Raw genomic sequence first — 12266 nt, forward strand, 5'->3', positions numbered from 1 at the left:
TGTCCTTTTTCTTCTAGGTATTCATCCCTTGTTATGAATAGGTTACAGTGCTCATTTCCTTTACCCACTTCATTGTGGGATTTGTCATAGTCATGGCCTATCTTGTATTCTAAATCCAACTTTGTTGAGCTGTAGATTATGGATTATTATCCCTGCAATTATTATTTGGTAAATCTAGTGGGAGAGGAATAAACATAGTTTTTGCAATACTTATTCTTTTTTAGAGGGAGGAAGTTCGAAATCATATTATTTTTGCAGTGTATGAGTCATTGAATTCTAAAATACATAGTTCCAGTTCTACAATTTCCAATCTCCAAGTTCTCATCATGGGATGCCATGATTATGATAGAGTGGCCAGATCTTTCTCTTCCAAATTGTAGATTACAATCTATTCATATTAAGGTGAATTCTGATAGAGCTTCTCGAAGCAATCTGGGTCTTTCAAGTGTTGGCATTTGTGTTAAATTTTTTGAGGGAAACAATCATTGCTAAATCGATCTTGGTTCTTGTTGGAACCAATAATCGAGTTGAAGCTTTAGCTCTTCTTTATGATACCATTAGTTTCCTTTATAGGTTTTTGGCTTATGATTGGTTGCAATTGCTACTAAACAAGTTTAAGGGCAAGGAGAGAAACAAAGAGAGCCAGCTTGTTTTTAATTTTAATATTTGTTATATTTTACATTTTGACCTATCTGGAGTCTATTTATGGTGCTTTTTAGAACTGATCATTATTATTATTTTTATATACAATATGTTTACTATATCATTAGTACTATTAGATTTTGGGATACTCTGGTTTGGGATTTTTGAAATTAAGAAAGGTGGTAGGTTAGATATTTATCGTTTCTCACTGTTAGCTATTTTGCAACATTTGTATCTAGGTTAGACCCCATTTTTGTTGTTTCTTTAATTTTAAAAATATTCTCACCTTTTGACATTCATGACAAAAGTATGTGTATGTAGATAAAAACTTTACCTAGTGAAAAATTGATAACTTCCTCTAAACTTGTACTTCTCAATTTTGTCTTCAAAATCCTATTTCAAAACTTTTTGTGGTATCATCACCTTATATCTAGACCATATAACCATACATAATTCATATGTTTCTACTACTTATTATACTTATCTATCTCACATTACTTATCCCCCCTTTTTTGAGAATAATGCCAAAAATTAACTTATTTATATGGTATACTTACAATTTATCAAAAATAACTTGTGTGTACTCATTGCACTTTCACAAGTGGTTTTCCATGCCTTTTTTATTGCTTCCAATGCCAAGTGTTGTGGATGTATCAAAATATAAAGTTCAATCATATGTTCAATGATAGACATTTTAGGAGTAAGAATAAGTTATCTAACCTTCTTAACATTCTTTTGTATGAGTTGTCCTCATCTTCTCATAGTGTCCTCGTCTTTCCTTAAATCAACCTAGATTAACCAAGGTACCTTGGTTAACTTAGAAACATTTTTCTTTAAATCCTCATCAATTCTTTTCAACTTTCTATAAATTATCTTGTTTCAAATGTAGTACATCACATAAATATTGGAATAAGTGGATTATCTCCTTAAGGATATTTTCTAGCTCCGTTGTAATATTACCAGGGTTTAGATTTAGACAGCTCAGAGCACCATGATGAGGATCTTGATGAGGAAGAGGATGAACAAGAGGTAGATAGTGCTGAGAAAAAAGAGGCTCTAGAGCTACATTTACAGGAGGCACGTCTATCTAGTATTCAAAGAGAGGGATCTTTCGAATTTCAAGGAGTCTTGGCAGGGTAGAAGGTTATTACTCTATTGGATAGAGGTGCCACACATAATTTCATTGATGCATGATTTGTGGAGAGGTGTGGACTCATTACTGAGGAGTTTGAGGGACTGAGAGTTAAGGTAACTGATGGATATACTCTTCGTTGTGATAGGATGGTGCGAGATCTACCTTTGCGCCTGAACAACTATGAGTTTAAGGCAGACTATCATGACATGGACATAGTACTTAGGATGTAGTGGCTACTTTATTTAAAGGAGGTTACCTTGAGATTGGAGGATATGGAGATACAACTCATGGTGGATGGTAGGACTCATGTGCTGAAGACTATCTGTAATGGTGATGTCAGGACTATCTCATTTTGGCGATTGGAGAGATTAGCCAAGCATTATAATATAGAGTGGGCGGAAATATGTGCCTTGATGCCTACCTAGGGGGAGCAACATAAGATTGAATATCATCCAAATATTCAAAAATTGAGAATCAAGTATGGGAAGGTATTCAGTGAGATTCCACGAAGCAGGCCAACAGACAGAGGTATTGAGCACATTATTGAGTTGGAGGAAGGTGCTAAGCCTATCATGATCACACCATACTGGCACCCAAAATGACTCAAAGATGAGATCGAGAGGACCATCAAGGAGTTTTTAGCAATGGGACACATCAGACCAAGTAAGTCACCTTTTGCATCTTCTATTGTTTTGGTAAAAAAGAAGGATGGAACTCTACGAATGTGTATTGATTATAGGGTGTTGAATAAGAGAACTATAAAGAAAAAGTATCCCATCCCACGCATCGATGAGCTGATAGATGAATTGCATGGGACTTTTTATTTCACAAAAAATGATTTGAGATCAAGCTATCACCAGATTAGAGTTCAAGAGTAGGATATTGAAAAAAATGCTTTCAGATGTCATTATGGGCCTTTCAAGTTTGTAGTCATGCCTTTTGGTTTGACTAAGGCACCTGCCACTTTTTAGTCCACTATGAACAAGATCTTCCACCATCAGTTGAGGAAATTTGTGCTTGTGTTCTTTGATGATATTTTGATCTATAGCAAGACATGGTGGGAAAATTTAGAGCACTTGGAGACAGTATTGAGCATTTTACAGAGCGAGTCCTTGTACGCCAAGGAGTCCAAACGTGATTTGGGGATGACAGAATTGTTGTATCTTGGACACATCATTAGTGTAGAAGGAGTGTGAATGGATCTTGAAAAGATCCCTGCTATTGTTGATTGGCCACCACCAAAGAACCTTACATAGTTAAGAGGGTTCCTTGGTCTATGTGGATTCTATCGCAGGTTTGTTAGTGGCTACTCATGACATGCAGTGCCCATGACAGATTTGCTGAAGAAAGGGGCATTTGTGTGGACTCGAGAGGCACAAGAGTGTTTTATGTGGTTCAAGGAAATAATGACTACATGCCCAGTATTAGCATTCCCTAATTTCATGGAGCCATTTGAGCTTCAATGTGATGCTTCTGGAGAGGGAGTTGGTGCTGTACTCATGCAGGACAAGCATCCTATAGCTTATGAGAATAGGAAACTTAGAGGGGCTGAGAGATCATTCAATATATATGATAAGGAGATGTTGGCCATCATTCATGCCTTGGCCAAATTCAGACAGTATCTTTTGGGCAGCAAATTTTGTATTAAAACTGATCATAATAGTTTGAGACACTTTTTGAGACAGCGAGACCTGAATGATCATCAATAGAAGTGGGTGAGTAAGTTACAAGCATATGATTTTGATATCACATGTGTTAAGGGGACACAAAATATTGTTGCAAATGCTTTATCCCGTAGGTGACACCTCACTTCTATGATTCAGATATCAAAGGATTGGTGACAATTGATTATAGTAGAATATGCCAAAGACACATGGGCCTCTGCTATAGTGGAGGGAACAACAATCAACACCAGATACACTCTCATAGATAATTTGATCATTTACAAGAACATGATTTACTTAGTCCCAAGATCGAAAGTGAAGCAATTGATTTTGAGAGCATTCCATAATTCACCTACAATAGGCCATCCTAGGTATTTCAAGACTTATAGGTTAGTACGGGAACGGTTCACTTGTAAGGGACTTAAGGCTGATGTTTTGCAGTATGTGCGAGAGTGTCATGTTTGCTAGTAGAACAAACAAGAACACACTTATCCAGCAGGGCTACTATAGCCACTTCCTATTCTTGATAGGAAGTGGGAGTGCATCTATATAGATTTTATTATGGGCTTGCCCAGGGCCCAGGGGCGCAATTGTATCTATGTGGTGGTGGATAGGCTGACAAAATATGCTCACTTCTTCCCTATCACTACTACATACTCAGAAACTCAGGTGGCAAAGGTCTTCTTCAAGGAGGTTTTTAGATTACATGGTTTGCCTCAGAGCATTGTGAGTGACAGGGACAGCCACTTCATGAGTCACTTTTGGCAGGAGATATTTTGGTTGTGTGGAACTGAGCTTACACCTAGTACTAGTTATCACCCACAGACCAATGGTCAAATGGAGATTGCAAAAAAATGGTTGGAAGGGTATTTGAGGAATTATGTGGCAAATCAACAGCGAGCTTGGGTTAGATGGATATATCTTTGTGAGTATTGTGACAATACTACATATCATATGACTATACAAATGACACCCTTCATGGCACTTTATGGTAATAAGGCACCTAGTTTCTTAGATTTGTGTCGAGTACCCCGTGCAGGTGAACTATTACAGGAAAATAAGGATATAGTTGCTACTCTTAGAGAAAACATTGCTAGAGCTCAGAACCAGCAAAAGCAGTATGTAGACAAGAAGAGGATTGAGTGTAGTTTTGAGGTAAATGATATGGTTTACCTCATGTTGCAGCCATATAAGTAGTCCACTCTCAGGAAGAGTGGTGTAGAGAAACTCAAACCACACTATTATGGACCATTCAGGATCATTACACGAGTGGGTGAGGTGGCTTATGAGTTGGAGCTTCCCACAGATAGTAGAGTGCACAATGTGTTTCATGTATCACAACTCAAAAAGGTGTTGGGTCAAAATGTGATGCCTTCTGCAGTATTACCTCCCTTGGATGATGAGGGGAAACTGATCTTAGTGCCAGAATCCATTCTGGATAGTAGAGAGAAGCAGCTTTGCAGGAGAGTAATCAGAGAGTATCTGGTTAAGTGGAAAGATTTACCTGTTGAAGATGCTACTTGGGAGGGACAAGTGATTATGTAGCATCCAGCATTAAGATTGCTTGAGGCCAAGCAATTTTAGGAGGGGCGGACCTGTAATGTCCCTATTTTTGGAGGAGTTAATCATTAACTTAATAAAGTGATATATTTTATAAACTCATTAAATAAAAAAATCTTCTAGAAGTTGCTAGAAGAAGTGGAGAAAAAATTAAAAGAGGCCGACCTATCAAGAAAAAAAAGAATAAATAGGCATTGAAGGCTCATTTCCTATCATCAAGATTTATTACTGATTTTTTCTTATGTGCGTTGTGGAGCCTAGGGTTTCTGCAAGTAGTCACAATTGGCCATTGAGAATGAACTCTCAAGTGGTACACAATTTTGAGGGTGTGAAAGATCATCTAAATTATTGCAACTATGGGAAGGATATCTTAGTCCTTTCACTTGTGCTTAATTGTTGGTTTGTAGTTTCAAGTGGAGTTGCACTTTCACCATATCATCTTTAGCAGTCAATCTCTAGTATTTGATCAATCCAGGTTCTTCATTTTAGTTTGTAGTTGTAACAAGTTCTCAATTGTATACAGCCAGTTAGGGTTTGACTGTAATGTACCAAGTCATAATGTTTCAGTGCTGAAAATTGCATATCATATGTAAAAACATTTTGGTGATCATTGAATGAATATATTGGCACTATTTTACATTAGTTATTTAAGTAGAAATTTTTCTTAATTCAGAAATATACTTTCAACAATGTAATAAATTTAGGGTTTTTTAGTGGCCTGTTGGTAAGGGTCACTACAATAGTTGATCTAATGCATAAAATTATGAAGGTAAAGAAAACTAGAATATAGATTCTACAATGAAAGTGAATCCTACCTTAGGAAAACTATTTGTTGAAATCGCACAACTAGTCTCAGATAAGAACATAAATGAGGCAGATGAAGTTGATTTTAGCATAACTAAAGTGGATCTAGGTCGGACCACTCATGAAGGTAGAGATCATAGTTTCCAAGTGTCAACTATTGGCTTGATGGAATAGTCAAGGAGAGATAAGAAAGCTAAGAATAAACTCAAGTATCATGTTCAAGCCATTTCTTCATGCATCCGATCGATGGTTGGTGATTCACTTCCAGATCCTAGTTCATCTAAAGAGATAATAGGAGATCCTAAGAAGATTTTTGATGAAAAAACCATTCAAAACATAGGATAATGTCAAGCTTATGGTAAGATGGTGAAAGCATGGATAAAATGCATGAAAGAGCGAGCATCAAGCCTATTTTAGGAGGTCAAGGTTACATATGCTAAGGCATATCACATACAATGAAACATTAAAAAAGAGTTAACAAAAGTCAAGGAGCAACAAACATTCTAGAGAGTAATTGATGCTAATTTAGTAGAGATTAAAGGAATGGACAATGATATAGTTAAATCATTGAATTTAGTCACCAGTGGAGAAGAAGAGAAAATTGACATATGGCTGGAATTATCAAATGGAAGAATGATAGCATGAATCAACAATTGGATGAAGGAGAATAGTTCCTAAAACTTGCAAACTAATAGAAATGAAGGCCTTGGGGAATATGCCAATGATTGTAGAAGGTATTCCTGTTAGTGAACACACTCAAGATCTAGACATATCTTCCATTTTGGAATGCATAGAGGTAAAGATCAACACCGAACTTGGTGTCAAACAATGTTAAGATGCCAACATTGTGATGGAATTGAGCATTCTCTCAGTGGCATTAGACTCTTGTATTCAAAACTTAGTAGGTTATGTCCAAGAGTTGGATCAAGTTAGATGGAGACATGATCTACACAAGCTAAAAATGTGGAGTTTTATCATCATCAAAAGTAAGGCTTTGGCATAGGTCATCAAATCATTTAGATCATACAAGGAAAACTTGACTTAGCTACTTGCAACACCTACAAATCAAAGAGCAGATATTAGTGATCACACTTGAATATTAGAAGTGAATGTCTAAAGTTGTCTCAGATTTTTGCTTGTATATTTTTTAAAGAGGTTAGCTTTAGAATTAATTTTGGTTTTGGTCAATGTCTTAACTTTTTCTAGTTGTAGTTAAGAATTGAAAGTTAGAGTTGTAGTTGTTATGTTTGGTTCCAAGCTATCTTTAGAGTAGTCCAAACTCTAACTTTTTGAGTAGTTAAAACTTGAAATTTTGGTTATTCTAGAATAGCTATAAATTCACCAATCTCAATTTAATGAAGGACCTTTTTGGATTTTTTTATAAGGGAACACTTATGTTAGAGTTTGGTGATAAGACAATTTTTGGAAAGTGTATATAGAGGTTGTCTTTATAATCAAAGTTTTTGTTTATGTTCTTGGTGCAAGGAAATACAAGAATGTGCATTTCGGTTTTTTTTTAAATTCTTCTAAATTGTTAAAGTGTTGATTCTCTTTAGTGAGTATTTTCATGGTATGCTATAAATATTCATGAATTGATGAATTAGTAGGGTGTTGATGATAACTTTCAAGTGTAGTCCTTGTTTGTTTTCATTAGCAATTTACATTAATTTTTGGGAACCTTTGAAGTCGTGTGGTGCATTCATCATCAATAATTTCTTTTCTATCTTCTAAGTTGTAATCCTCTTTATTTGAAAATATAAAAATTATATCTTATGAGGGAGATGTCCCTCTAAACACAGTTGAAGGCTAAATATCAATGGCCTATCCAATAGTTGGAGAAATTGATTTGCCACATATTTCATTAGGCCAAACCACATACTTTTCAAGTGACAAATATGTTTACCAACAATTCTACTTTCTTCTTTACCATCCAAAAATTTGAAGAAAATTTGAAATCATGACTATGAAAAAATGTTAGAAAAAAATATTATTCTTAAAAACGGTTTTGAGCAAAGCCTAAAAAGACATTTTTTAATCAATTTGTCATTGTTCAGTTTTATCAATGGTTCTTATAAATTGTTAGGTTTGGAAGGGCACATGTTATGATCGGATTTGGAAGGGCACATGTTGAATATGGTAGTGATCAGACAATGCGTTTTTGAAACCATTCTCATTTTCTATCAGTTTAACAATCTCACCCTCTCGTTCAAATCCTTTTATGTGGAACAATTTTCTCTTGTTATTCTATTTTTTGGATTTGATTTTGTAAACAACTTTTATCATCAACTTTTGAAATCACACTTTCTCATCTATAATCAGAATGTTCATGAAAAAAAGAGAAGAGAAATTTAATTGCTCCAATCTCCTCTTTCTATCATAGGGCACATGTTGAATGAGGCACATTAGGTGTTTCAATGCACTTCACCCTCTCATTCCAAAGGCTATACAGTTTTCTCAAGGCATTTAAAAAATTGCATCCAAAAGAAAAAATGGATTGAAAAACTACTTTGACAAAGACAATATAGATCACCTTCTCCTTGGTCTTCAACTAATCATTTATTATTGGAATAAACAAGTATGAATTCCCTCTTTCATGACTATATTTTATCATTTCTATCTCTAAATAGGAGATAAAATTATGTAAGACTTATTTGAAAATTTCTAGAACTTTTATTTAAAATAAATGACAAACATTTTACATTTGTGTAAAATTAATTAAAATAATTAGTAAAATTATTCTCCCCTAATATCTTAAGTAGACTTACACATTCTTGATATAACTTCTTATATATATCTAAAAGTGCTCAACTCCTTATAACTCCTTACTTATATCTAAAAGTGCTCAACTCCTTACTTTCATTACTTACATACCAGCATTTTTTCTTAGCAATAATTATCTAATTTAGAGACCCATTTTGAAGATTTTATATTTTTTAAGCATTAAATAGAATATTTAAATAATTTTACCATAAGTTTCAATTGCTTGACTGAATACACATGCAATTTGGAGCGTGATAAACTTCTTAACCTCTTGAATTTGTAAAATTTATTTGCCATGCAAAAGAGAGTGGTAGCCTTTTGTTAGGCCAATCTCCAATACCTAATTAATTGCATGAGATATTGGATTGGTAAACTAGAAACGTATGACTTATACCTACAAATATCATTTAGATGGGAAACTTCATTCAGATATATAAATTCACTTCTACTTTCTTGGTTTTATATGAGGATTAGGACTCCAACATTGGCCCAACTCTCGTAAAACGGAAAATAGAAGATTGATTTCAGATAGAAAGGATTAGCTCACAAGTTCTTTTTCAAGGAACTGATAGATACCTTCTACAAGAAGAATATTTGAGAAGTAAAATTGTGTCCACCAATATCTTGAAATAAATGTGTATGACATTAAACTAGAGCATTTCTTTGAGGCCAAGCGTTCAAAGTTATTATCAGAGTTTTCCGTATCAGACATCCTATCCATAGTATTGATACAAATTAAATGGCATATCATCCCCCCTCTTACAAGAATAGGTAATCCTTGTCAATATAAGAATAATAATCTATCTTCAAATAAAAGATATCTTTCCTTTGATATGGCTGACGAATAAACAATGACTTAGTTTAAAGTTTCACTCTCATTTAAGACTCGATAGGACAATGTTATAAGAAATCTTCTCAGTCTGAGACTTAGTTAAGCTTGTAAAAGAAAAAAGTGATTCCTGGGGCTTTTTTCAAAAAAAAGTGATTCCAGGGACATCTTTTATTCGGAGAATTGTATCATCAATTTATTTTCACATGATTTCAACAATATTCATGTCTATAGAATTTCTGAAGGCATTTATTACAAAGAAAACATTCACTTCTCTATTCTTTCTTTCATGTTGTAACATCAGGCCTTATAATAATAATAAAAAATCTTCCAAAAAATCATGTGCTATCTTATAGTAGATCAACCCTATCAGTAGTACAAGTTAAAGGTTTAGCCCCTACTCAGAGATGTTTAAATTGATGCACATAAATAAAATGATCATTATACATGATCTAAGTAATAGAAAACATGCAATAAAATTCAGCATAATAAATATATAAATAGAACTGTCTTCAGCTCTGATATTCTTCATTCTATTTGTTGGTAAACAGATTTGTCATAGTAGAATTTGCCCAACGGAGTGTGTGGCAAATCGTTCACAACAGTTGGATAGGCCCTTGGTATGCAGCCTTCCTCTGCATTTAGAGGGGCAGCTCCCTTGTATGATATGATTTTTGAAAAGAATTTTTGAATAAGAATTTAAAACTTTAAAGATTAGGAGAAAGTCGTTCAGGACAAATGCACCACACACCCTCACAACCTTCTTCGATAAACAAGCTTGATAACAAAGGCAATCAAGAACTATGCTTGAAGGCAACCAGTATTATCAAGTACATTCATTATTATTCGTAAACACTCGCATAGCACCATGAGAATGTCTACTACTACATATAACAATTTTGATTTCAAAATAAGAAACCCAAAGCACATCTCATTTCATTTCCTTGTACCAAGAAGACAAAAGAGATTTTTCAATTTCAAACATAAAAAGTGTACATACTTTCCAAAATTTACTCCTCAATCAAAATTTCAGCATAGCGTTCGCTTATTTTTAAAACCAAAAAGTCCCTTTACAAAGCTCAAAAGAGCCCTTATATAGACACAAAGGTTAATAGCTACCCCTCTGTGGTTAGTAACTGCCTCCCAAATATGTGATTTGGGTGAGATTAATTAACCTCAATAAAATTAACCTACCATGACCTAAAACTTGGATCTTACACCTTCCGAGAGGAAGATTGAATAATTAATCTTTGCTGATCTCCTCTTGATATTTCAATGATTAATACAAGTTACATCACTTTATTAATGGACACATATCGTCCTTTTCATGATGCAAGTGTGAACGCCCATGTCTTGCTGGACAGCTCCTAGATGGGCATAGGTAGAGAGCAGATTCACTGTTGATATTAAATTGGGCATTGCATCTGACAGTTGCATTTGATTAAAGAGCATTATAGCTTCATTGGCTTGTCCATTTTCAGCATACCCAGCAAGCATTACATTCCATGTCACTACATCCTTTCTTGACATGTTCTCAAATAGCTGGTTTGCAATAGCTACATCACCGCATTTGGCATACATATCTACTAGTGTGGTTGTTATGAATAAATCAGAATCTAATTGGTTCATAATCTGACAGTGAATCAATTTTCCTTTCTCTAGAGTACTCAAATTACCACAAGCAGATAAAACAGAAACCATTGTAACAAAGTCGGGTATAACATTTTGAAGCCGCATTTGATGGAAAAGTGCGAGGGCCTCTACAAAACAATCATGCTGTGCATATGCTAAGATCACTGCATTCCATGACATGAGGTGTCATTTTGGCATTTCCCAAAATAGCTTTAGGCTTCTTGAAATCTCCCATTCTGTGCACATCCTGACATTATAGCTATTCATGAGATGCCATTTCATTCTGGCATTCTTTCAAAGAGTTCCAAGACCTTGTCCACATAGCCACTCTGCGCATATCTGGCAACCATCGCAATCCATGAAACCACGTTTCATTCAAGCATTTCGTCAAGTACTTTTCAAGCATCCACGGGGCTTCCCAATAATCTCCCACTGATTACTCTAGAAAATTCTTCGCACTTTAACACCCTTAAATCTGTTGGAATAAATATTTTCATGTGATCTGCTGTCACCATGTTTTTTATTATTTCTATTTTTTAATAAAATCTGCCATCAACTATATCCATTTCATCAATGTCCTTCACATTCATAATCCATCCTAAAAGAATAGTTGTTGATATATTGGGAGCAAAACTCATAATGTCAATGAAACTAGCGACTGAGATTTGAACATAAGACAACTTCTCCAACTACGTCAGGCTCTGAATTCTCTCTATATCTGTTAGAAACTCTTCGGCTTTAATTACTTGTATTGAAGTGAGACCTTCCAGATTAAGTGTTGTCAGTTGAACGTATCCACTTATGTCAAGAACCTTGAGTTTTGGTATTATATCTGTGGGTTGATAACAGAAGATGGAGCATGGATTTGTCACAACCCTAAGAAAGCTGCGGTGTTTATGGGTTTTGTGAAGCTTATGGAGTCTGCTTCACCCAAGCAAACGTTCAATTGTGTAGCTGTGCCAAAGGATTCAAGCCAAGAGATGCTAATGCCTGGCATTTGGGACAATGGTGATTAAGTGGTTGTGTTCGGTGGAGTCCATTACAATGCTCTGCCACTCCTGAAGCCGCCATTAATGGCAGTCGCAGTGATACTGCAACAACAGATGGTTTTCTCCAAGTGGGCAATCTTTCTCTGTCTGATAATGAAGCTCCGAAATATACCCAACAGTCATTGAATCTCCAAGAATGCAAAACTACTTGTCTCAATGATTGCTCTTGCTCGGCCTTTTCTTTCACTGAT

General features: G+C 35.1%; 1 pseudogene; it reads right to left on the reverse strand.

Moving 5' to 3' along the window:
• Nucleotides 1-10696: 10696 nt before the first annotated feature.
• On the reverse strand, nt 10697-11206 carry LOC149579804 (pentatricopeptide repeat-containing protein At3g02330, mitochondrial pseudogene; annotated as a pseudogene).
• Nucleotides 11207-12266: the final 1060 nt, after the last annotated feature.

This window comes from Cupressus sempervirens, chromosome 1, assembly GCF_028749045.1.
Source record: "Cupressus sempervirens isolate cs-2001-9-10 chromosome 1, ASM2874904v1, whole genome shotgun sequence".
Lineage (NCBI taxonomy): Eukaryota > Viridiplantae > Streptophyta > Pinopsida > Cupressales > Cupressaceae > Cupressus > Cupressus sempervirens.